We start from the raw sequence: 26,052 nt of genomic DNA on the forward strand, positions 1-26,052 counted from the left end.
GGGAAAGTTCCTCTGAACAACGCGTCTTGGTTAATCTTGTCAAGAAAGACGGTGACATGTTTTCCTCTGACTGTTGTCTATGGAAGGCCAATCCTGCCATAATTCAGAAAATATAAAGAATACATTTATAAATGGATAAAAGAAAAAGTGGACCAAAAAGGTGCTAAAATATATAGTTGTATGCCATTAAATTCAACAAAATAATTAAGAAATGTATTTGATAATTGAACTAAACAGCGACTATTATTTATTTGACTATTATTTCTAGTGAGTTTTATCACAAGGGACTTTTAATTTTTTTTCCTTTTGTTCCATACGTATTTACATGTAAACGTATTAAAATACAATTTTTCCCTCAAAAGTATTTTTTCACATTCTTTTATTAATTCTAAAAAGCTGCTCTAGTTCCACCTCTAATTACCTTCTGTCTGAAAGTGGTTAGAAAAATGGCCGCTGGTATTCTTAATTGCTTGAATCAGGCCACTGTTGCCATGGCTGCTATATTATGGGATGGAGGGGGCAGGGTGATGAACAGTGTTGGTGTAGAGCCTAACATGAAGCTTTTGGCAGTTTGATCAGTTTTAGTCTCATCTGTTGACATTTTGGAGGAATCTCCTACATGGTTGTAACAAACGCCAACAAGACTTCTTCTGGCTTTCTTCTCACCACTTTACCATAACATTTCTAGTTATGAGACGCACAAGAAAACTTGTGGTCCTGTGGTCAGATTGTCCCACCTGAGCTGCTGATCTCTGCTTCTCCTCCAGAGGTGCTATTGTAACAGTGGCTCCAATAACTTAACTGGCTAAAACTGATAACCTACTAATATTTTTAAAATAGACATAATAGCTTATGTAGAATTTATCAGAAAATAAACGTATTACCGGAATAATTTCATAAAATTTCCACAACAGAATGACCCTAAAGTTACCGGTGATCATTTTTAGGGTGAAACTGTCAGTTCCTGAGGTTCAGTTTTCTCTACACTGCTGATCAAATCTTTTTCTCTAAACTGAATCTTTCCCATGGTTGTAACATTGCAAAGATCTAGTTGTTGATAAAGCATGTAATGTGTTTCAGTGTTGGCTGCAGATGTTAAAGAAGAGGCTCCTGAAGAACAGAGTCCTGAGGGGGAGCAGCAGGAGTCAGAGCCCCTCCACATAAAGGAGGAACAGGAGGAACCCGGGGCTCGTCAGGAAGGAGAGCAGCTCCTTGTGAAGGAGGAGACTGATAGCAGCTTTCTATTAACTGCTGCTCCTATCAACAGTAAGGGTTGCTTTACTTTGTTCCTGTGTCCTGTGTTGTCACGTCCGCGCTCGAAAAATTGACTTGTGCACACAATTTCAGCCTACCGACAGAAATAGCTCAGGGTGTGATCTGTCGCTATTTAAAAAGGCTAATTTTAATACATTTAACCATGAACACACAGATCATATAATAATTTACTGCATGCCAAAACTTCCTTGGAGCGGGGGCAATTTTATTGGTAGGGCATCCCCTTGTTGAATGGTAGAGGAAACACCGCAATGAATAAATGTGGTAGTGCAGCCTCATCCTAGCTAAAGCACATGCAAGTTACCTTGAATTTGAACAATTCAATTCAGTTTTATTTATATAGCGCTAATTCATGAAACATGTCATCTCAAGGCTCTTTACAAAGTCAAATTCAATCATATTATATAGATTGGGTCAGATTATACAGATTGGTCAAAAATGTCCTATATAAGGAAACCAGTTGATTGCATCAAAGTCCCGACAAGCAGCATTCACTCCTGGGGAAGCGTAGAGCCACAGGAAGAGTCATCTGCATTGTACATGGCTTTGCTGCAATCCCTCATACTGAGCAAGCATGAAGCGACAGTGGGAAGAAAAACCACCCATTAACGGGAAGGAAAACCTCCGGCAGAACCGGGCTCAGTATGAACGGTCATCTGCCTCGACCGACTGGGGTTACAGAAGACAGAACAGAGACACAACAAGACAGACAAACAAGCACAGAAGCACACATTGATCTAGTAATCTGTTCTACATTAGATGGTAGTAGCGGGTGAGCCGTCTTCTCTGGATGATGTCACAGTTAACAGAACGCCAGACCAGGTGTACCTACTATGAAGAGAAAAGAGAGAGAGCAAAAAGTTAAAAGCTGAAATGATGACAAGCAATGTAAAATGGGTGAACAGTAGAAATCAGAGTGAGAAAAATAGAAAATTAGATCCTGATGTCCTCCAGTAGCCTAAGCCTATAGCAGCATAACTATAGAGATAGCTCAGGGTAACATGAGCCACTCTGACTAGAAGCTTTGTCAAAAAGGAAAGATTTAAGATTAGTCTTAAAAGTAGACAGGGTGTCTGCCTCACGGACCAAAACTGGGAGTTGGTTCCACAGGAGAGGAGCCTGATAGCTAAAGGATCTGCCTCCCATTCTACTTTTAGAGACTCTAGGAACCACCAGCAGACCTGCGGTCTGAGAGCGAAGTGCTCTGTTAGGAACATACGGGGTAATCAGAGCTCTGATATATGATGGAGCTTGATTATTAAGGGCTTTATATGTTAGAAGAAGAATTTTAAATTCTATTCTTGATTCAACAGGAAGCCAATGAAGGGAAGCTAAAATTGGAAAAATATGATCCCTCTTGTTGATTTTCATGAGAACTCTTGCTGCAGCATTTTGGATCAGCTGAAGACTTCGAACTGCATTTTGTGGACTTCCTGATAGTAAAGAATTACAATAGTCCAGCCTTGAAGTAACAAATGCATGGACTAGTTTTTCAGCATCACTCCTGGACAGAATGTTTCTAATTTTGACGATATTCTGGAGGTGAAAAAAGGAAACTCTGGAAACCTGATTAATATGGTATTTAAATGACATGTCTTGGTCAAAAATAACACCAAGATTTTTTACTTTAGTACCAGAGGCCAAGTTAATGCCACCCAGATTAAGTGATTGATTAAGAAGGGTTTTTTTTGAGGACTCTGGTCCAAAGATTACAACTTCTGTCTTGTCAGAATTTAAATGCAGGAAATTTAAAGTCATCCAGCTTTTGATGTCATCAAGACATGACTGCAGTCGAAGTAATTGATTGGATTCATCAGGATTTATGGATAAATATAGCTGAGTATCATCAGCATAACAGTGGAAATTAATCCCATGGTGTCTGATAATTTTGCCAATCGGAAGCATATATTTTACACTTTAGTGAATCATTAAACAATGTTGCCACTCCTCCACCTTTCCTTTGCTGTCTGCTCTCACAAAGAAAATTGTAGTTTGGAGGAGTCGACTCCATCAGAATATGTGCTTCATTAAATTCATGTAACCATGTTTCTGTTAAAAACATTACATCAAGATTATTGTCAATAATGAAGTCATCATTAAAAGGGATTTTCCTGACGGAGATCTAATGTTTAAATCCAGTTTATATGACTGGGTGGTTGATGTCTCTGTCAGTTTATGACTTTTAAGTGTCTGGTCCTGTTTATTACGTTCTTGTTTTTCTTATTTCTGCCACGTATCATCACAGATATTCCATAATCTCCGGCAAAAGGCTCCAGCTGATGCTGGAAACTGTCATGTCTGATAAACTTGCTGCCAGGGCCTGGTGTGTATCACAGAGAAGTGATCTGAAGGTCCTGAGGATCAGAATGTTCCGTGACACGCAGAGGAGGATCTGGGGCTCTGAGGCTTTTAGAAGATGCTTGTTTAGTCACAGAGCTGCGGTTGTCAGAATGGCTATGTGAAGAGGATGTCAACTGTAGGCCAATCTTAAAAACTTTGTTCATGTTGTGAGAAAATTCCAGAAAAGGAAATTTTGGGCTTTGTGGAGAAGAAGGCGAGGTGGGGGCAGTCTGGACCGGTGTTCGTGTGGATGGAGGTTTCTGGTCCTCTCTTTGTCCTGCTGAGATCTGGGATGAATCCTCATTTATTTCTGACGTAGCCTCTTTCTGTGACATCTTTCTGACCATTTTTATCTTGGCTTGTTCAGGCTGCACTGGGCATATCATTTGTTTTGGCGCTGGTTGAGCTTTGTTTTGGGACAAAGCTGATGGCGCATGGTTCACAGAATAGAAGATGTTTGAAACCAGCCGTTTTGCACCTGACCTATTTTGGGGGGAAACCATTGTCGCTGAACAGATGTCTCCTCTCCCAAAATATGTTAAAGTTGTCTATGAAGGTTATAGTGTTTTGTTTGCATGTTTTTTCCAGCCATTTGTTTAGCATCAGAACTCTGGAAAAAATCCCATCTCCACAATTAACGGGCGCAAGAGGGCTGCTGAAAAAACACCTTGACATTAAGGCCATCAACTAGATCTAACAGACAAATTTAATCCTCTTTCAATACTTCTGATTTTCTTATCCGAATGACTTCGCCCAGGGCTTCAGCTTGTATTATGAGTTTTTCCAGGGTCGAGCGTTCTTTCAAGATCCTTAGAAGGATGTCTGATACATTAGACACCAGGGTATTGTTCAAAGGGCTATAAATCAACACCTCTGTGTTTTTTGTTAAAGAAATGTTTAATCCCATTTACAGAACTATTGCATAGTATCAGGGTCCTTGGCCCTGTGGCATGTCTTTTCTCTGGTAGCTTAGAGCGATGATTGTTGACATACCTTTGATTGTTGTCATGATCCTCCTGGGTCACATCTTGGAGCGGAACGACTGTTTAGTAACGGAATTCCAACATTTCCAGCAGGTTTACTACTATAATTTTTTTTTTGAGAACAGCTCTTTGTTGTTTCACTTGTCTTGGGACACTTCTCTGTAGTCTCGGGCAGTTTTCTTTGTCTAGGTGTGGGGTTCGTTGATCCTTTGGTCTTGCACCCAGAGTGGTCCAGGGATTCTCATTTTCCTCAGGGAACTGTTTGTTCAATGGGTTGCTGGGCTGGTGGTCACTGTTCGGAATCACAGGCAGGGTTGTTTCATTTCCATACGCGCCGTTTACATCATAATTCACTCCGAGTCGGCAGATTTTCAGTTCCATAACAGCTATCTTCTGTAGAAGCGTGTCAAAGTCGTCTGTGCTGAAGGTAGGCATCTTTTCAAAATCAAAATTAAAAATAAATAAAATAAAATAACTTTTTCATAATAAGCAAAAAAAACGGTGTGAGCACAGTTCCTTGTGGTGCTCCCGCTCTGCAGGTCAGTTTGTCAGAGACACAGCTCCGTGTCCTGCTGTCGACCAGTGAGGTGATCCAGTATCCACTGGGACAGGTGGTGGTCCACTCTTGACAGCTCCAGCTGGTCCTTCAGGAGTCCTGGTTAGATGGTTTTTAGGCCGTGGGCCAGAATCTGTAGGATGACTTTTCGTATGAACTGTCAGGGGGCAACTTTCTTGTATTAGAATGTGTTCTTTATTATCAGAATAATTTAATAATCCCAGAGGGAAATTGCTGTTTCAGTACAATCGCCATCACAAACATTTCAGGGGGAGACGATTTACTGAGGCCTTGCTGCCAAGGACACCGCTTACACGGTGCCCACAGGGCGCTGCAATTACTCTGTGGAAAATCTGTTCTTAGAGGCACCCCGGGTATATACAGGGGGAATCATGTGTGGTCAGGGTGGAGGCTGAGACGACAAACCAATAAGTAAAGTCATACTACAAGCTGTGAGGTGTGCTGGTTTAAACAGGGCAGTGCTTTAACTGTTCACATGACAACATTTCCACAGGATTTATGTCACAGGTGTGGGCCGTGCGTCCAGAAGATTTTTTTTTTAAGAGCAATATACGTTTGTGTCTGGGACACAAACCCGTTCTTCTTCCTGAGAGGTGCTGGACAGTCCCATGGTGTTTATACTTGCGTATAATTGTCTGAACAGATGAACGTGGCACATTAAGGCATTTAGAAGTTGGACCCAAGGATGAGCCAGACTTGTGCAAGTCCATAATTCTCTTCCTGATATCTTGGCTGATTTCTTTTGACAGTACACTTAGAAAACATAATTTAGACAAAAACTCTTTAGCCAAAGTGGGAATATTTTGTCCGAGTAGTGCAGACAGTAAGGAAGTAAGAAAGAAGTATATGCTTCTTGTCATTGTACCTTTAGCATAGAGACGTCACGACAGTGGCGGATCTAGAAAATTTTACATGGGGGGGCAAAGGGGTGGCAAGAGGTCTTGGCAGGGTGGCAGAAGTAGACGGTACATGGGAATCCTTATATGTGAGCTGCTTTAACCAAATAAACACAAAACACTTTTAAACTACAGTAGTTGTTGTTTAATCATGCCCTTACACACTACAAAGTTTTTCTTTTAAATTCACAACAGAATAAGCAAAGTGCAGTGATCGAACAAAAAAAACCAGCATCTTTTGAAAAGTAAAAGTCTAACAAGCAAAATCCCTTTAATTTATTTGTTATAATAATTGTGTCCAAGATGCAGTGGACTACAAGTATGAAACAGCGGACAATACTCTACCTAAAAACTTATGCCCTGAAACCACAAATGACCCATGGTCAGCCATTTCTTTAAGAAAGCTTAAGGCGACGGTTGTTGTGCTTAGCAGCAAAACGTTTTACAAACTTATCTAAAGCTAGTGCTTTTGCACGCTGTTTCTCAATACTGAGAACAGCCAGATTTCTCAAACGGTCATCTGCCATGGTTGAGCGCAGGTGAGTTTTTACAAGCTTTAAAGTGGAAAAGCTTCGCTCACACCCAGCAGTACTAACTGGCAAAACAATAGCAATCTTGCACAGGCGAAAAAGTTCAAAGAAAACCTCTTTAAAAGGCACCAAGAATGTCACAAACTCCGTCAGACTGGACGGGTTTACTTTGCCGTTTGCTCTGCTTCTTTCAAGAAGTCTTTTTGCCTGGTGTATCTCAGTTTTTAAGTCTTGCCATTCAGAGCCGTATTCCTCAGCCACTAACAAAACTAATTCTTCCTTTAAAAAGTCACTGTTGGATGGGTTTAAAGCTTGTATACCCCTCATAATTTTACTGCTAGAGTTAGAAAAGCGCCTGTCCACTTCACTGATCATTGAGTCTATGATGGGAATGAATATACCTATTCTAAAGGCATCTTTGCTGTCAATGTGTGTTTGCTGTCCAAGTGTAGATGTTACAAGAGTATCATGTAGTATCCTAGATGTGTGTTTGGTTCTTTTGGATTTGACAATAGTAGAAATGTTACAACCATTGCATGTGTCAATTGCTGTACTCCACAGGTCATTAAAGCTCTCCTCTTTACGATAATCTTCCAATGTCTGTCTGAGGGTTTCAGTAAGGTCAGCTGCTTTGGTAAGGTCCACATTAGTTGACTGGAGCATCTCAGATAAAATCTTAGTTTCACCTTGAACTTTTCTGAAGACTGCAAGGAGCCCTATGAAATTAAAATCCATTTGAGAACGAAGTCCTCTTGCGTCTACAGCTCTCTGTGGATTAGCATCATCTGAAATTTCATCCAGCACTCTTATTACTGCAGGCAGCCTGTCCATAAGGTTTCTACATGCAGCATAGCGACAGGCCCATCTAGTGTCACTTAGCCTAGGAAGTTCTCGTGGTGGCACATCACTGAACATTTCTTTTTGAACATCCATCCACTTAATGTGAACATATGAGCCTGACATGAATTTGTACAGTCTTTCCAGCAAAGTGAAAAAACATGCAGCTTCTGGGACATTTTTTACACTGTCCACAATGACAAGATTGAAACAATGTGCCCTGCAGTGAACATAAAATGCATGTTTGGCAACTTCTTTAACCCTTGTTTGGACCCCAGAGCACCTGCCACTCATGACTGCAGCCCCATCATAGCCTTGGCCTACCAGATTCTCTTTGTATTCCAGTCCATACTTTTCTAGACATGAAATAATTTTCTCTGTCAAACTTACTGCATCTAAGTGCTCTAAATTCTGGTACTCAAGGAAGCTCTCCTGAACCACACCATTGTAATAATATCGTACGACCAGAGATAGCTGCTCCTTTTTTTGAATGTCTTTAGTCTCATCAGCTAAAATAGAAAAGTGCTCACTTTCTTTAACCTCTTTTATAATTTCCTCTCTCACCATTTCTGCTAAACACTCCAGAATCTCATTTTGTGTGCTTTTGCTTGTGTATTTAGCGTTTCTGGGACCCTGACACAGGCGCTTTTTCACTAAGGCATCATGTTTACTCACAAGATCTAAAATCTCAAGGAAATTTCCTCTGTTTTTTGAGTTTTCTGATTCATCATGGCCACGTTGGGAAATATTCTGAGTGGCTGTCAACAGCAAGGTTTCAGCTAAAGTTTTGATGTACTTTTGATTTTCGATTACTTGTTTCTGATTTTCATCTCCCATCATTCCCAAGACAGTTGTGTTTTTCTTGGCCATTCTTTTAAACTCACTCCATGCAATCATTGCATTCACATGTGTGTCTGCTCTGGAATGTACACTAAATCCACTGTCTTTGGAAGTGGCCTTCTTCCAGTTAGAATAGCCATTTTCTGAAGTGAATACACTGTTTTTCAAATGTGCAAAATGTCTGCATGCAAAGCAGAATGCTGCATCTTTAGACATGGAATATTCAAGCCATGGCCAAGAACTGTACCACTCCCTGTGGAAGCTTCTTTTTGCTGCTCCATGTTGTGTCTTTGGAAATGTCTTTAAATCAGGCTGCACTGCTGCATCACCTTTGCATTTTGATATATCTTAAAAAACAAAGAGTGCCAAATATGATTATCTAATGCAATTGAACAGTACATGGACATAGCTAATGCATATGTGGCATTACATATATTATCCCTCTGTATGGCAATTTATATAGAAGAAGAATAAAAACATACCATGTGGTCCAGGGAGAATTTCAGTTCTACCCTCTTCCTCTCTGTCATCTTCCTCCTCCTCCTGATCATTCCCTGCGTCTGTTCCCCTCTCTGAATCTGGAGCCTCCTCTTCATCTCTCACTGATTCTTCTGTTTCCTCAGCTCCTGCACTTATTTCCTCATTTCCTTCACTCATTTCTGTGTCTCCTTCATGTATTTCCTCTTCTTCGTCAGAGGAAATACATGAATACAAATGTAACTTTTAAGTGAAACGTGTGTTTAAACTACACCTGGTAAAAGTCACTTCACCTTCAGATGCCCTGGGACAGCTCAGTCTCTCCAGTTGGTTTGCACACTACAGAGCCACCGCGACGCTGCAGACTGTGTGTGTGTGTGTGTCAGACAGACTGAGCGCGAACTGCGCTCTGCACGTTTGAATCAGGGGCGTAGCTAAGTATTTGAGGGACGGTGGCCAATAATACATTAAAAATAAAAAACTAAATTGCAACCTTTTGGTAAATGTATTGTTTTGAGAAGCCTGTGAACATAGTGGCAGGTTGTTTTTACAGGTACAGCTTTTGGATCAACAAAGTTAGGGGGGCAGCTGGGGGGGCAAGGCTCTATATTGGGGGGTCAGCTGCCCCCCCTTGCCCCCCTGTAGATCCGCCCATGCGTCACGATGTCCCTCACCAGCTCTAATGATTTAAATTGTATACATTGCCTGAATCCACATTACATCTAATAATAGTAATTAGAGGCATACACTGAATGATTGTAATATAGTAATATCATCTTTATTGTCATTGAAACATACAACGAAATGTGTTCTCTGCTTTTAACCCATCTCCCTTGGGGAGCAGTGGGCTGCCATGTGTGGCGCCCGGGGAGCAATCTGGGGTTAAGGGTCTTGCTCAGGGACCCAGAGTGCAGGCGCTGGGGATCTAACAGAATGAAGTGAACAACTGATTCAAGGTGTGTGGTAATCAGGTAATTATTTTAGTGCAACTGTTTAAAAAAAGTGTTAAAAATTATATTTATATTCCCTTTGTAATCCAGGGAGGAATCACCATTTATGTGTGTTATACATTAATAGTGTGAAAACGGAGCAGGTCTCCTCTCTACTCTTTGCTCTGACTGCATGCAGGGCTTTCAGGACGAGGCAGCTGCCTGTGAGACAGCACTGAGGGAAGTAGGGAGGGACTGACTGTAGCTCTGGCTGCTGTCATGAGACAATAACGGTGACCCACTCAATTTTGGGTCGTCCTCCATATTAATGTAATCACTCTAAAGCTGGAGTCAGTAACATGGTGCCCACGGGCACCAAGTGGCCCAAAGGACCACAGGTGTTGCCGACAAGCATATTGTAAAAAGGCAACCTCAACAAGTGAGCTTCAACCAAAGTGTTATCTTATTGTTACCGTATTTTATGGACCATAAAGGACACTTGAAATCCTTACATTTTCTCAAAAAATTGATGGCGCTCCTTATAGTCTAGCGAGTCTTAAAGGAGAAGTCCGGTCAAAATCAGAATTCAAACTGCTGAAAGTACTTTAAATATAGAATTATTACATAGTGTTCAATAAATTATAATCTTTTTAATTAAGAGTAATTTTCATTTGATGGTCCTTTTATGGGGGCGGCCATCTTGGTGAAGAACAGTACTGCCTCCTCCCAGTTTGTGACGTCAGATTGCGGGACCGGCTGTAGAGCAAGTCCCAATGCCCTATCTGTCCCCTTGTAAGTAAATATTTGTTTTCATGCCAAAATATTTTTTTAACCCCTTAAAGATAGACATGGAATTAAGCATTTAAATTTAAATTAATTCTAATTTTACATTTTAGAGACTTAAAAAGACAACAAATAAGCATTAAAGTATGGTTTATGGGTTGGGTTCTGTAATGTTATGAGTATAAAACTCATCTTTAGGACCAATCTTGGTTCAAAATGGTGATCCGCACCACCTAATCTACTTCCAGCAGTTATCATCAGTTATTGCAACCGTAAACTGCAAAAAATATGTCCAGAGCGGCTCTTTCTGAGTTTACTCTCTGCTCTTGTCAGGATGAGCTGCAGTGCGTTATGAGGCGGAGGGATATTTCAGCGTCACTTAGTTTAGACCCCAAACAATCGACTTCACTTTTAGAAATAAGCCCAAAAAAAAACTGGAACCCGCAACTCATTAAATTTACAAGCAACTTTAGAAAAAATAAGACCAAAGTTGCATAAAATAAGTGGGCTTCGCAGCAGTGAGCAAAGTTTCTAAGTGTGTCGTATCCCTCCGCCGCTCTGGTTGGGTAAACAAATGTTTCGGCAAATTCTACATCATAAAAAAGAAAAACCTACCGAAAATCCTCGCTCTCATGTCATCTTGAAGACATTCTTCTTCCAAATGTTGGCAACAGACGACGTTTTCTCTCTGGCCAGAAGCACGATGGCAAATCCTCTCTCTAATCCAGCAAAACAGCTCATGGTGGATGATGAAAGGTGAAATAAATAATGTTTTTTCCACTTTTACCCGACGTATTGGAGCCTCCAACTGCCATGCACGTGAGCATTGTTGCTTCAGCAATAGCTCTCGCGAATTTCTGTGGTGAAGTCCTCTCGAAATCTGAAATAATTATTTCTGTTCGCAGCTGTGTACAACAGCTCCTATTGAGTTTCTTGTAAAGCGCGACGAACTGCGGTCAGCTCGCCGCGATTCTACGTCACAGGATGTGATGTCAGGCGGCCATTACTGCCCATATTTGGGCAATAATGGCTGCCCCCATACACAGTGATCCAGACGAGAATTTATGTTTTTATTTTCTTATTGATAAATTAATTAAATAACCACGAACGTATTTGTTGTAGTTATAGCTAATGTTCCCCTGATTTTTCCTTGTTGACCAGACTTCCCTTTAAAATGTGATTAAAGTCGTGCTTACTGACTGATTTTTATGTGGTACAATATGCTCTAAAATTCTGTTAAAATGTGTAAGTACGACTTTGGTTAGCAATGAAGCTGCTCCACTCAATGGATGATCAGAGCATTGCGGTACCTGAACAATCCCCTGAGCTGTCTACAAGACTGCCTGACTGTAATGTCTAAACTATTCATGTAAGGCAGCCCACACCCAGAGTCCACGCTAGCAGCAATAAACTAATTTTAATTCAACATAAAATGTATGCATATTTTGGCCGTATGTAAGAAACGGGGCAGTGTAGTCCAACTACTCTGTCCTCCCGACAGATGGATAAAGACCTGTGTACGTGAAGGGCGGAGCATAACACAATTGGGGAGAATATTTCACTTGACTTATAGTCCAGTGCGCCATATGTGTGGATACAGATCAGGGGTTAACGTTCTCCATCACTGCGACGGATTTCCGTCATTTGGAAAATGAGAGCAAAACGTTCCGTCTAGATTTTTTCATTTAAGGTTTTAAACAGAAGTTGCACTCAACCAACGAAACCTGGCAGAGCCAGGACATTAACCAATCAGAAGGAGAGTAGGGCGGGTCTTTGCAAAGCAGACATCTGCCAATCTGAGGTTTATCAGTGTTTATCATTTTAACTTTTGGAAGAGCATCTCAAACTGACCACAGATGGTATGAATGAAAAGGTTTTCATTCATACCACCAGGTCAGAAAGTTCAGCAGACTACAACTTCCCTCGGTAAGGATGTCTGTCGCTACTCCTGCAGTTTATTAATTAATTATTTCCACCTGTCAGCGTTTATTCCCTGGCTTTCAGTAACTTAGCTGATAAACCAACCAGGGATCTCCTCATGATTCACCTTTGTTTTTTTTTAAACTTGAAGAAAAGTAACACGCTAGCTCGGCTAATTTAGCATGACGCTTTTTTTTTTAATGAAGAGTCCAAATGTGTCCCGCATTTGACTTAGTCTGATTTAGAAAAAATTAAAATGAGATAAATGTTCCACGTGTGCTTTTCTGAGAAGGAAGGCAGAGCTGCAGTCAGTCAATAAGCAGCAGATTCAACCTCATGAGCAGCTGAACCTAGGTTTAAAACAACTCTAAAGTCACACATGAGAATCCATACAGGGGAGAAGCCTTTCTGTTGTGATCTATATGGAAAACGATTTAGTGTAAAAGGATATTTAAACGACCACATGAGAACTCATACAGTTTTTATTAAGTTATTTATTTTTACACAAAGTGGAGCCCGATGTGCAACATTATAGAAACAATTCGCACTAGAAACAGCTGAAAAAGCCTCCTGTGGTTCTATGGACTCATTTTACTCTAACCCATAAAACACCTGCCAGACAGACAAGCTACAGCAGCCAAGATTACCTTCAACAATATTTAACGCATAAACTTTAATAACATTTTTCTAGTTGAAATAAATTTGTATTTAAAAGCAAGGTAGCTTTTTTTCTGATAACCTTTGATCAATTGTATTACATTTTTTTTTTAAATGTAACGTCCCATCCATCCATGGACTTTCTTTACCTGCTTTTCCGTAAAGGTGTGACGTCTAGCCGTATCTATTGGGGAAATGCAGCTCGACACAGGGGTCGTGTGTGTGTGTGTGTGTGTGTGGGGGGGGGGGGGGGGGGCTGGTGACTCTGTCCAGGGTGTACAGGTCTCCAGTCACAGAGCTAAAATATAACGGTTTTATTAAACTTCAAAAAGTGATTATTGTAATGTACGATCTGTGTTAAATTAAAATGTACGCCCTCATCATAGTGTTGGCTGTTTGTCCTGCATTGTCCAAGGCTATGGTTGGCCTTGTATGATCATATGATTGGTTTATATTAAAGGTGACAGGGAGCCAGTGGAGTTAATGATCAGGTGTGAAGTAGATGATGTCTTTGTACCAGTTTCAGTTTATGGAGGTTTTCTGAGGGACATGGAGGGAAGGGAGTTGAAATGTCGAGAGGTGAGTGGACTGTAGACCAGTTTGGCAAAAGTGTGAAGGAAGAACTTGATGCTGCAGAGATGAAAGATAACCAGGTGATGTTGTGGATGTGGAAAGTGAAGGAGAGGCTGTCCAGGATGGTGCCAAGGCTCTGAAGCTCAAAGGTGGGACAGAGACAGGAATTTTCAATGGATATTTTAAAACTACATGATTTGGTTAAAGTTGACTTCGCACAATAAGAAAATGAAGTAACTAAAGGGGCATGATGACCACAGCCCCGGAAATATATGGGCTGACTGGAAAAAAAATAAAGTCAAACTGATAAGTTTTGCTTTAACACATGATATAGACACATTAGGCATAGTGATGCACAATATTAGAAATTTCAACCGATACCCGATAAATCTGCTTTTCATGGCCCATACTGATAAGTTCATACTCAATATAGTTTTAGCATAATCTGCAATCTGCAGCTTGTGCTGGATGCAGCTATGAAAAACAAATTATTTAGTAGCTCTGGCTTTTCTATAACAGCAAACAAAAGGTTTTGGCTATTCAAATGTTTATTTTTTTATGCTATCACACAGAAAAATTGGTAATTTGCTTAACATAAAAAAAGACAATTCAGTTCAATTCAATTCAGAATACAAAGAGCATCCCTAGAAAATTACTCAACAGGTCAGTGGCTTAATATGTGGCATTTATATCAAATATAAAATTGTATGTATTTACATAGCCTCAGTAACAAAAATTTTATCAACAAATAAAGTACACCCACAAAAGTAACCACAGCAAAGGTCAAAGAAAAAAGGGAAACCTCTTAAATGTTCAGAAGACTATTTGTAAAGGTATTTGTGGAGTCAAGTCAAATAATTTTTAAACATGAAATTATATGTATTAACATATGCAGGTCAGCCTTGGTTCCAAAAAATCAATAAAGTAAATAAAAGTGCATCCTTAAAAATGAGGTGAATAATCAACAAAAGGTTTCCTGATAATTTTTTTGAAAATTGTATTAGAGAAAATTAAATTAAAATTAAAAAACTTAAATAACCTCTTTCTACTAATCATTTACAACCCTATCTGTCGTTGTCCCCATTGTCTTTTCTATATTTTAGATGAGGCCATAAATGGTAGATCTTTCTTAACAAAAAGAAGCATCTCTGCTTTCTCACATCCAAGTCGGTTTCTTTTTTTGTCAATAACATTTGCAGCAGCAGAAAACAAACGATCACTGTCTCTGCTGGTGCAAGGAGAGGACGGGTATATAAGTGAGGGAAACTCTGGGAACCGGGTTTTGTTGTTTCTCCAGTAAATCATGGGCCTCTCTGATCGAGGAATCGTGAACTCTGACAGACTTGGATATAAAGGAATAGAAAAAACCAAAGAAAACAAATTTAACATTAAGATAAACGGTCATTTTAGTTGCTTTCTTGCAGGATTTCATCATACATCATCAACAGGAAAACATTATCATCTGCCTTGGGATTCTTCTCCTGTGGCTCTTCAACATTTTCTGCCGATGTTGCAGGTCTGACCTTGTCGTGCAACACTTTTGTTGCTTCCCATTTGTTAGGGCTGAAACGCTGCTCTATGGCTTGCAGTAGGGTCCTCTTAGAAGTTTTAACTCCATGATCTAATGCAACAGTCCTATTTAACAGATGTTTTAAGGCTTCAATGGAGGAGATGACATCAGCTGCAATAGCTGAAGCTGCACTTACGTCTTTTGTCAGCTGTTCATATGGCTCTAGAGTAGTGAGCAGGTTTTAAATTAAAGTCCATTGGTATAGGGTCAGACGAGCTTGGTGAGCCGTTAAGCTTAACATGCTGACTGGACTAACATCTGACGTCCATATGTCTGTGGTTAAACTCACATGAAGTCTGTTGTTGATCAATCAATTGTGGACGTGTGTGGCGACGGATCATTGAGGGCGGGTGGGGATCGTCTGAGAAGAAGCGACGACTAGGGATGGCGTAACGTGGCTCCAAAAGTGCTTTTAAGTGACGAAAACCTGGGTTCTCGACAACAGAAAAAAGCTCGTTATCGAGCGCTATAAATTCCATCAATTAGTCGTTAAGAGCTTTAGCTTTTTTGTTTTCTCTTGAAAAGATTATACAGCTTTCACATGCCTTCTGAATGCAGACATCTAACCCTCTGTGGTGTTGCTGTTTTAGCCTTAGTACCGCCGGCTGCTGCTGCGGCTGCCTCGTATTCTTTCCATGTTGCTTCGCCAAATATATCTTTAAATCGTGCTTCAGTTCAGGCTGAGATCAAAATATTTTCTTATGTGCATAATGTGTTTCCATGTTTCCTGCAGATGTTAAGCAGAAGCTGATTGTTAAAGAAGAAGCTTCTTTAGACCACAGACCTCCTGCTGACCTACATGACCCAACACCCCCCTACATCAAGGAGGAACAGGAGGGAGTCTACATCAGTCTGCCAGGAGAGCAGCTCAATGGGAAGGAGGTGATTAATGCCATCAGGTTTCCAGTCTCTGCTCCTCCTATAAAGAGTCTGGATGATGAACAGTCTCTGCTGCTCTCACAGCTTTATCCAGACCAGATTAAAGGCAGAGAGCTTCCAGAAGAGAATGATGGAGAAGAATCCATCAGGATACAAGATCATGAAGATGCTTCCATTTCTTTAGAGACTGAAGACACTGAGAAGGATGAAGAGGACAGTGATGTAGAACACCCTCTGTCTGAGCTGAAACACTTGTCAGACTCTGGATATAAGAAATGTTCTACAAAGAAGAAAAATGTGAACTCACGAAGGAAAGCCCAGACAGGAGTAAAGGTTAGCTGTGATGACTGTGGCAAAACATTTTTTGGAAAATACGCTTTAAAAAGACACATGAGAGTCCACACAGAAGAGAGGCCTTTTTGTTGTAATGTATGTGGAAAAAGATTTCGCCACAAAGGAAATGTAAAAAATCACATGGGAATCCATACAGGACAGAAGCCTTTCTGTTGTGATCTATGTGGACAAGTTTTAGGCAAAAAGGAAATTTAAACAAACATATGATAACCCATACAGGAGAGAAGCCTTTCTGTTGTGATCTATGTGGAAAAAAATATTGTGAAAAAAGAACTTTAAATCAACACATGAGAATCCATACAGGACAGAAGCCTTTCTGTTGTGATCAGTGCGGAAAAAGATTTGGTGTAAAAAGTGCTTTAAAAGACCACATGATAACCCATACAGGGCAGAAGCCTTTCCGTTGTGATCAGTGTGAAAAAAGTTTTAGGTTTAAACAAACTTTAAAGACACACATGAGAATCCATACAGGAGAGAAGCCTTTCTGTTGTGATCTATGTGGAAAACGATTTCGTGTAAAAGGAGCTTTAAACTGCCACATGATAACCCATACAGGGCAAAAGATTTTCTGTTGTGATCTATGTGGACAAAGATTTCGCAAAAAATCAGCTTTAAACACACACATGACAACCCATACAGGAGAGAAGCCTTTCTGTTGTGATCTATGTAGAAGAAGATTTAGCTACAAATCAGTTTTAAACACACACATGAGAATCCATACAGGAGAGAAGCCTTTCTGTTGTGATCTATGTAGAAGAAGATTTAGCCAAAAATCAACTTTAAACTCACACATGAGAATCCACACAAAGTAAGACAAGGCAAGTTTTTTTGTATAGCACATTTCACAAGGGCAACGCAAGGGTGTTTTACATGACAACGTTGTGGGGAGTAGCTTGAACTGGGCTGAAGCAGATGACTGGCTGGTACACTCCAGTCCCAGATTGACTGACTGACTGTTACCATCTGGAGTTCCTATAGGGTGGAAGACCATAGAGTCCTTAATTTAACTCATTTGCATAATCTTTCTTTTGTTTTTGTAATTTGTCTGTGATGTGTTTAGTTATTAAATTTAATCCTAAAGCTAACTGTTAACTTTTAAATTTATGTAGATGTTCCCTTTCCCTCTTCCTCAGCCAGTGTTTAAGACCCCTTTGTTTGTTTTGTGTCAGGTCAGTTTGTTAGTTTGAGGTTTTGTTTAACTTTGATATTTTTGGCCTTGAGTTAGTTTCTTCATCTGACCTCTTTTAAGGGCCCTGTAATTATTGTGTGGACTTTTGTTACTTTGGGGAAATAAAACCCATTTTTCTTGAAAATCACCACTGTGTCCTCATGCTTGTCCGACTCGGTCCCTCACAACATGTTAGTCTTGGATATTAAACAGACTAATTGTTTTTGTTGTACACATTGTTAATTTTGCACATGTGTATAGGGTAGTTCACGCGTGACGTCAGCGCTACATCCGGGTCCCGCGGGTAGGCAAAAACAGGACTGTTCTCGTCTACTACATGACAAAACGGGTGATTTAGAGCGTACTTTTAGTTAGTTTATTTTTGGAATCTAAACAATGCCTACGACTTGTTGTGCTCCCGGTTGCACAGAGAGGCATTCCAAATTGTTGGATGTACGTTTCTGTCGTTTACCGAAGGAGGAAGGACGAAGAAAGAAATGGATATTTTCAATGAAAAGAGCGCAGGCAGACACTCCCAATGGACTGTGGGAGCCATCATTCTACGAGAGAATTTGCAGTCTACACTTCATCTCCGGTAAATACAACTTAATTCTGCTCTAGTCATTGTTCTACTTAAATAGCGACGGAGGGGAGGTGGCGATCGCTACACGGGCCGGAGAAGCGGCTGCTGCTGCTGTAGCAGCCGCTTCTCCGGCTCCATTACGCCCCCGTTCACGGGCGCTAGTACTTCTGTGTTTACGCTGCAATGTCGCCGACACCCCCACCCATTTTAACAAGACAAAAACACCAAAATAATCCGTAGTGAACAATGTTTTTTTTTTAACCTACCGGTCTTCCTCTCTGCTGAGACGCGGTCTGTGTCCGACGCCGCTTTGTGCTGTTACACAAACATGTCTGAACATCCATCCATCCATTTTCTGACCCGCTTAATCCCTCATGGCGCCGCGGGCGTTGATGGAGCCTTTTTCCCAATATAAAATAATTGTAGCCGTCCAGTGGTTTCAGAGCTTTCGTGCTCTCTCATCTGTACTGGCCTGCCGTGTTTATATGGCAGCTGTGTATGTCGCCGTACGGAACACTTGGCCAGCATTTCACAGACTCGCTCCGTCCCTTCAGGCTTTTGTTGTGTGGATCTGGCAATCTGATACCATCAACTTACTCTTAAAATGATCTTGTGGTACGTTATCTAAAGAAGAAAAATATGTGGAGAACTCGTCAGTTTCTCTGTTTGCGTCCGCCATTGTGTTCGCCTTTTGCCTACCAGTCCGGCGCGCATGCACGAAAAACCTGCATCAAAACAATAACAATGAACTACCCTATACACCATCTTCTGTTAAAAACAAAACTTATTCATATAATAAAAACAAATAAATGAAACAAAATCATCAGTATGTTAACTCTGTTTAAGAAGACTAGTTACTGTTAGAACGCTGCAATAACTTGTCATCTAAAAACAGGTTAAAATGCTAGATATTAGTCTGAATCTCCTTAAATGAAGTGAAATAATCTGACAGTTCAGTAAGACAATTGCACTAGGTAAGATTCTTGAAAAAGGAAAAGTATCCAGGCTTTAGACAAGTGAGAAATATCCTAAAAACTGTAAAATATTTATTCCAAGTAAATTAATAAGTCAATTAAACTCCAAACTCCAAAGCCTGTAATTGCTTCTTTCAGTTTTCATTCTTAATCACTTTTATAGAAAAGATCTTAAAACCTGGCAACTAAATAATATGAATCTAATGCATTCAAGAATCATTATTAGGTTATTCATCTTAAAACAGGACAAAGTATTTACACACATGAACATCAGACACATTATACTGAGTACATTCACACATGAACTAATTTGTGGACTAATCAGTTACAGGAATCGTTTGATTGCTGTGATGAACAAAATATTAAAGGTACCATCATTTTTATCCAGGCCTGTTTAATGAGTTTATTTTTTTTAAATCATTCTTTTGATGCAAAAGCAATGACTGATTTTAATTTATTTATTGTCGTAGAATGTTGTTTTATTATTACTTTTGTCAGATTCAAGTTAGTCCTGTGACCATTCTGGGTTTTTCTTTTATTAAACGAGGGGTACCAACAATTTTGTCCATGTGTGTGTAAAACTTTATTTAAATAGTTTATCCTAAACAAAACATGTTTTTCGATCACTGTACACGTGAATGACAAGACAAATTGTCATTGTAACTTATTTTGTGTTTCTGTCAGAACTGGTAAACCAACACCTAAAGCAACAAATCCTCATATTAAGTAGAACGTTTGAGGCACATAATGTGTTGATTAAAGAAAAAACTGATGTGTATATCTGAAAGTAAAGGATTTAAATGTAAATGTCAGCTTTACCCTGCAGATAGCAGCAATGTTGTTTCTTCCCATTTACAAATAGATGTCTTTGTTAACGGTGTGACTTCCTCATTGCGTTCTGCATTAGACAATGTAGCTCCCTTGAAAAAGAAGGTGATTATTCACAGGAAGCTGGCTCCCTGGTTTAATTCCTTGAAGCACAATGTTGGGAAATTGGAGAGAAAATGGCGCTCTACACACCAAGAGGAATCCTACCTAACCTGAAAAAACAGTCTATTGTTGTATAAAAGAGCCTTCGCAGAGTTAGAGCAGCATAGTTTTCATCATTAATTGAGGAGAACAAAAATAACCCTAGATTTCTCTTCAGTACAGTTGCCAAACTTACTCAGAGCCACAGCTCTGTTGACCCATCCATTCCCTTAGCTCTTAGCAGTAATGACTTTATGGGATTCCTCATAAATAAAATTGATTCCATTAAAAATAAAATAATTGGTGTTATGATATATTTTTCTGGGATGAACCCGGACACAGCACGCACACACAGAGTCAGTTCTTATGAGTGAGTTTTTATTGAATAGTGTGGAAGATGGATGATGAGACCAGAGTCTTACAACGGACGGAGGTGAAGGGTGTAGAAGCTGGCTGGCAGGAGGAGTGTGGAGAGACTGACCGGGAGGAACTCTGGAGCCGAACACTGGAGAGCAGGACCTCTGAGCAGAGCCGTGGAGCGCAGAGCATCAGAGCCGAGCAGAGCATCAGAGCCGAGCAGTGGCGAGCAGAACGTCAGAGCCGAGCAGAGGCGAGCAGAGCATCAGAGCCGAGCAGTGGCGAGCAGAGCATCAGAGCCGAGCAGAGCATCAGAGCCGAGCAGAGCATCAGAGCCGAGCAGTGGCGAGCAGAACGTCAGAGCCGAGCAGAGGCGAGCAGAGCATCAGAGCCGAGCAGAGGCGAGCAGAGCATCAGAGCCGAGCAGAGGCGAGCAGAACCTCAGAGCCGAGCAGTGGCGAGCAGAACCTCAGAGCCGAGTAGTGGAGCACAGGACGTCCGAGCCGTGCAGTGGAGGGCTGAACGTCCGAGCCGAGCGGTAGAGGTCTGAACGTCTGAGCCGAGCGGTGGAGGTCTGAACGTCTGAGCCGAACGGTGGAGGTCTGAACGTCTGAGCTGAATACTGGAGAAAACAAAACTGTCGGAAAGTCTTTGGGCTGACTGAAACAAGACCAGGTGAAAGGAGTCTTCAGGCTGACGGGTACAAACGGAGCTGACAAGAAAAACTGGCAGGGACTGAGCGGGAGTGAACGCTATGGACCGGCGACGGGAACAGAAAGAGGTGAGTCTGATAAAGCGGTGGGAACAGGTGGAAGCAGTTGTGGGTTAATTGCAGCCTGCCAGGTGAAACTGATCAGGCTGCGCAGGAACAAGAGAGAGGGAGAGAGGCTCAGCATGCAGCCAATAAGCTGCATCCTGACAGTACCCCCCCCCCAAGGCCGGACACCGGACGGCCCAGAATCCCCACGCCGGGCGGGTGGAGGGGGCCCAGGAAGGCGGGCAAGAGTCGAAACCGAACACTGAGGGACCAAAGAGCCTGCAAACACAAAAGGGGCCAGAGAATACGGGGAACCAAAGGGGCCAGAGAACACGGGGAACCAAGGAGCAAGAGAACACTGATGTGCCAAAGCACAATCAGGGGGCGGCACATCAGGGAAAGGCACGAACGCTTGACTGCGCCGGGGGAAAAAGCGAGTGCTTGACAGCGCTGGGGAAAGAGCGAGCGCAACACAGCGCCAAAGGGAAGGAACGGGCGCAACACAGCGCCAAAGGGAAGGAACGGGCGCAACACAGCGCCAAAGGGAAGGAACGGGCGCAACACAGCGCCAAAGGGAAGGAACGGGCGCAACACAGCGCCAAAAGGGAAAGAACGGGCGTACACAACGCCAAAAGGGAAGGATCGGGCGTATGGAAACGCCAAAAGGGAAGGAACGGGCGTATGGAAACGCCAAGGGGAAGGAACGGGCGTATGGAAACGCCAAGGGCAAGGAACGGGCGTGTGGAAACGCCAAGGAGAAACAACGCCGAAGCGTGAGAGGAGCGCTGGGGCCCAAGGGGCGAGATCGCCGGGGCGTGAGGGAAACACCGAGGCGAAACGGACGCATGACAGCGTCAAGGGGAAAATATAGGCGTACGAAAACGCCAAGAGGGAAGAACGGACGTACTTAACGCCAAAGGAAAAGAACGGGCGTACAAAACGCCAAGGGGAAAGAACGGGCGTACTTAACGCCAAAGGGAAGGAACGGGCGTACTTAACGCCAAAGGGAAGGAACGGGCGTACTTAACGCCAAAGGGAAGGAACGGGCGTACTTAACGCCAAAGGGAAGGAACGGGCGTACTTAACGCCAAAGGGAAGGAACGGGCGTACTTAACGCCAAAGGGAAGGAACGGGCGTACTTAACGCCAAAGGGAAGGAACGGGCGTACTTAACGCCAAAGGGAAGGAACAAGCGTACTTAACGCCAAAGGGAAGGAACGGGCGTACTTAACGCCAAAGGGAAGGAACGGGCGTACTTAACGCCAAAGGGAAGGAACGGGCGTACTTAACGCCAAAGGGAAGGAACGGGCGTACTTAACGCCAAAGGGAAGGAACGGGCGTACTTAACGCCAAAGGGAAGGAACGGGCGTACTTAACGCCAAAGGGAAGGAACGGGCGTACTTAACGCCAAAGGGAAGGAACGGGCGTACTTAACGCCAAGGGGAAGGAACGGGCGTACTCAACGCCAAAGGGAAGGAACGGGCGTACTTAACGCCAAGGGGAAGGAACGGGCGTACTTAACGCCTAAGGGAAGGAACGGGCGTACTTAACGCCTAAGGGAAGGAACGGGCGTACTTAACGCCAAAGGGAAGGAACGGGCGTACTTAACGCCAAAGGGAAGGAACGGGCGTACTTAACGCCAAAGGGAAGGAACGGGCGTACTTAACGCCAAAGGGAAGGAACGGGCGTACTTAACGCCAAGGGGAAGGAACGGGCGTACTTAACGCCAAGGGGAAGGAACGGGCGTTCTTAACGCTAAAGGGGAAGGAACGGGCGTACTTAACGCCAAAGGGAAGGAACAGGCGTACTTAACGCCAAAGGGAAGGATAAGCGTACGACAACGCCAGAGGGAAGAACAGGCGTACGACAACGCCAGAGGGAAGAACAGGCGTACGACAACGCCAGAGGGAAGAACAAGCGTACGACAACGCCAGAGGGAAGAACAGCGTACGACAACGCCAGAGGGAAGAACAGGCGTACGACAACGCCAGAGGGAAGAACAAGCGTACGACAACGCCAGAGGGAAGAACAAGCGTACGACAACGCCAGAGGGAAGAACAAGCGTACGACAACGCCAGAGGGAAGAACAAGCGTACGACAACGCCAGAGGGAAGAACAAGCGTACGACAACGCCAGAGGGAAAACCCGCCGGGGCGTGAGGGAAACACCGGGGCTTGGGGAAGAGAACGCCGGGGCGTGGGGAGAACGCCGGGGCGCCAGGAAGAAGAATGCCGGGGCGCAAAGGGAACGCCGGGGCACAAGGGAAACAGGAATATCTAAAACACCAGGGAACAAGAACGGAGGGCGTACTAACACGCCGAGGAACCGAGAAAAGAGGGCGTCCTAACATGCCGGGGAACCACGAATCAGAGGGCGTCCTAACACGCCGGGAAACCGAGAATCAGAGGGCGTCCTAACACGCTGGGGAACCGAGAATCAGAGGGCGTCCTAACACGCCGGGGAACACTAAATCTAAACGCCAGGAAAACAAGACCTAAACACCAGGGAACTAGAGGGTGAGCTAGGCAGCAACAGGCCAAGTGCGCCAGAGGGCACAGACAGCGACTTAAGCACTGGAGGGCTCTGGCGGCGACCTGCGTGCGCTGGGCAGCGACAGGTTGGCGCACCAGAGGGCTCAGCCGGCGACATAGGGGCGCCGGAGGGCTCTGGCAGCGCCTAAACAAGGGAATAACAACAAGAGGGTGAGCTAGGCAGCAACAGGCCAGGCGCGCCAGAGGGCACAGACAGCGACTTAAGCACCGGAGGGCTCTGGCGGCGACCTGCGTGCACTGGGTGGCGACAGGCTGGCACACCAGAGGGCTCAGCCGGCGTCATAGGAGCGCCGGAGGGTTCTGGCGGCAACCTGCATGCGCAGGGCAGCGACAGTCTGGCCCACCAGAGGGCTCAGCCGGCGACATGGGTGCGCCGGAGGGCTCTGACAGCGACCTGCATGCGCCTAAACAGGGGAACAACACAGAGACACTAGGGCAAGACAGAACAAAACAACTACGGAAGGGAACTAAACTAACCTAAACAGGGCAAAACATACAACGAAAACAGGAGAAGGGTGTAGGGACCTAGAAAGCGTAGGGCCCTTAGAGAGCGCAGGGACCTTAAAGAGCGCTGGACTCCATCCAACGCAGGAACCCATACAGCGCAGGAACCCATAAGGCGCAGGAACCCAGACACCTAAATACTAAGGGGGAAGAAAAAAAAACAAAACAAACAAAACTAAAATAAAGAAAAAACAAATACAGAACAAGACTAGAACTACCGGGCTAGGACAGAAACTACAGAGGCTAGACTGGAATTACAGGGGCTAGACAGGGACTACAGGGTCAAGACAGGGACTACAGAGCTAACGAAACTACAGGGCTGACGAAACTACAGGGTCTCAAACTGAAAAATCAAAACAAGACTGGTAAACTAGGAAAGGAACCAAAAGCTAAAGCAAAACTATGAAACAAAGCAGAACCGGGAGATGAGGGCAAATACAGCTGAACTGATGAAAAACTAGATAACTAGAGCTAGAAATAACACAAACCAAAACAGGAAGTCTAAAAAAACTGGAACTCAAAAACAAAACTCAGAAAACTAACCTAAAAAATAGAACCGAACTGGATAAACAAAAGCTAAATAAAACTCTAATACTCAAAAGCAACATAAATCCCAAAAAATTCTAAGTAAACCAAAATCTAAGGTTGAGCCAAAACAAAAGAACAGAAGGCGGAAATAAATCTTCTAAAACAATAAAAAATATACAAAAAGACTAGAAACTAAAGCAGATCTAGAACACAACACCAAAAAATAACTCTAAACAAAAACCAGAAGGCGCTGGGCAGCAAAGTCTGAATATGCTGGGCAGCAGCAAAAGTTAGCGCTGGGCAGCGACGACGAGGAGCGCCGTCCTTAGTGCTGAGCAGAGGGGAAGGCGGACCAGGAAAACAGAGTCAGAGGCGGGGCGTCGCAACTCTGCGACCCGGGTGGCGTCGCAACACAGCGACCCAGGCAAGATGAATCCAGAAGCGTGGCGTCGCAACTTTGCGACCCAGGCGAGACGAACCGGAGGCGAGGCAGATCCTACCAGCTTCTACACCAGGCTCTGTGCGTGCTCGGGTTCATCCCTAGGCCGGTCCATAATGTTATGATATATTTTTCTGGGATGAACCCGGACACAGCACGCACACACAGAGTCAGTTCTTATGAGTGAGTTTTTATTGAATAGTGTGGAAGATGGATGATGAGACCAGAGTCTTACAACGGACGGAGGTGAAGGGTGTAGAAGCTGGCTGGCAGGAGGAGTGTGGAGAGACTGACCGGGAGGAACTCTGGAGCCGAACACTGGAGAGCAGGACCTCTGAGCAGAGCCGTGGAGCGCAGAGCATCAGAGCCGAGCAGAGCATCAGAGCCGAGCAGTGGCGAGCAGAACGTCAGAGCCGAGCAGAGGCGAGCAGAGCATCAGAGCCGAGCAGTGGCGAGCAGAGCATCAGAGCCGAGCAGAGCATCAGAGCCGAGCAGTGGCGAGCAGAACGTCAGAGCCGAGCAGAGGCGAGCAGAGCATCAGAGCCGAGCAGAGGCGAGCAGAGCATCAGAGCCGAGCAGAGGCGAGCAGAACCTCAGAGCCGAGCAGTGGCGAGCAGAACCTCAGAGCCGAGTAGTGGAGCACAGGACGTCCGAGCCGTGCAGTGGAGGGCTGAACGTCCGAGCCGAGCGGTAGAGGTCTGAACGTCTGAGCCGAGCGGTGGAGGTCTGAACGTCTGAGCCGAACGGTGGAGGTCTGAACGTCTGAGCTGAATACTGGAGAAAACAAAACTGTCGGAAAGTC

General features: G+C 43.5%; 1 protein-coding gene and 1 long non-coding RNA gene across 2 annotated transcripts in view; both read left to right on the forward strand.

Annotated features, from left to right (window-relative positions):
- LOC105921678 (NLR family CARD domain-containing protein 3) overlaps positions 1-26,052 on the forward strand; it is a 1,041,521-nt gene that overhangs the window by 66,572 nt on the left and 948,897 nt on the right. The gene's annotated exons all lie outside the window — the stretch shown is intronic.
- Positions 1,240-16,203, forward strand: LOC118557886. The gene is made up of 3 exons (XR_004928078.1): positions 1,240-1,266; positions 15,921-16,069; positions 16,151-16,203. It is a non-coding gene; the product is annotated as an uncharacterized LOC118557886 (long non-coding RNA).

This window comes from Fundulus heteroclitus, chromosome 24 (assembly GCF_011125445.2).
Source record: "Fundulus heteroclitus isolate FHET01 chromosome 24, MU-UCD_Fhet_4.1, whole genome shotgun sequence".
In the NCBI taxonomy this organism is placed as follows: domain Eukaryota; kingdom Metazoa; phylum Chordata; class Actinopteri; order Cyprinodontiformes; family Fundulidae; genus Fundulus; species Fundulus heteroclitus.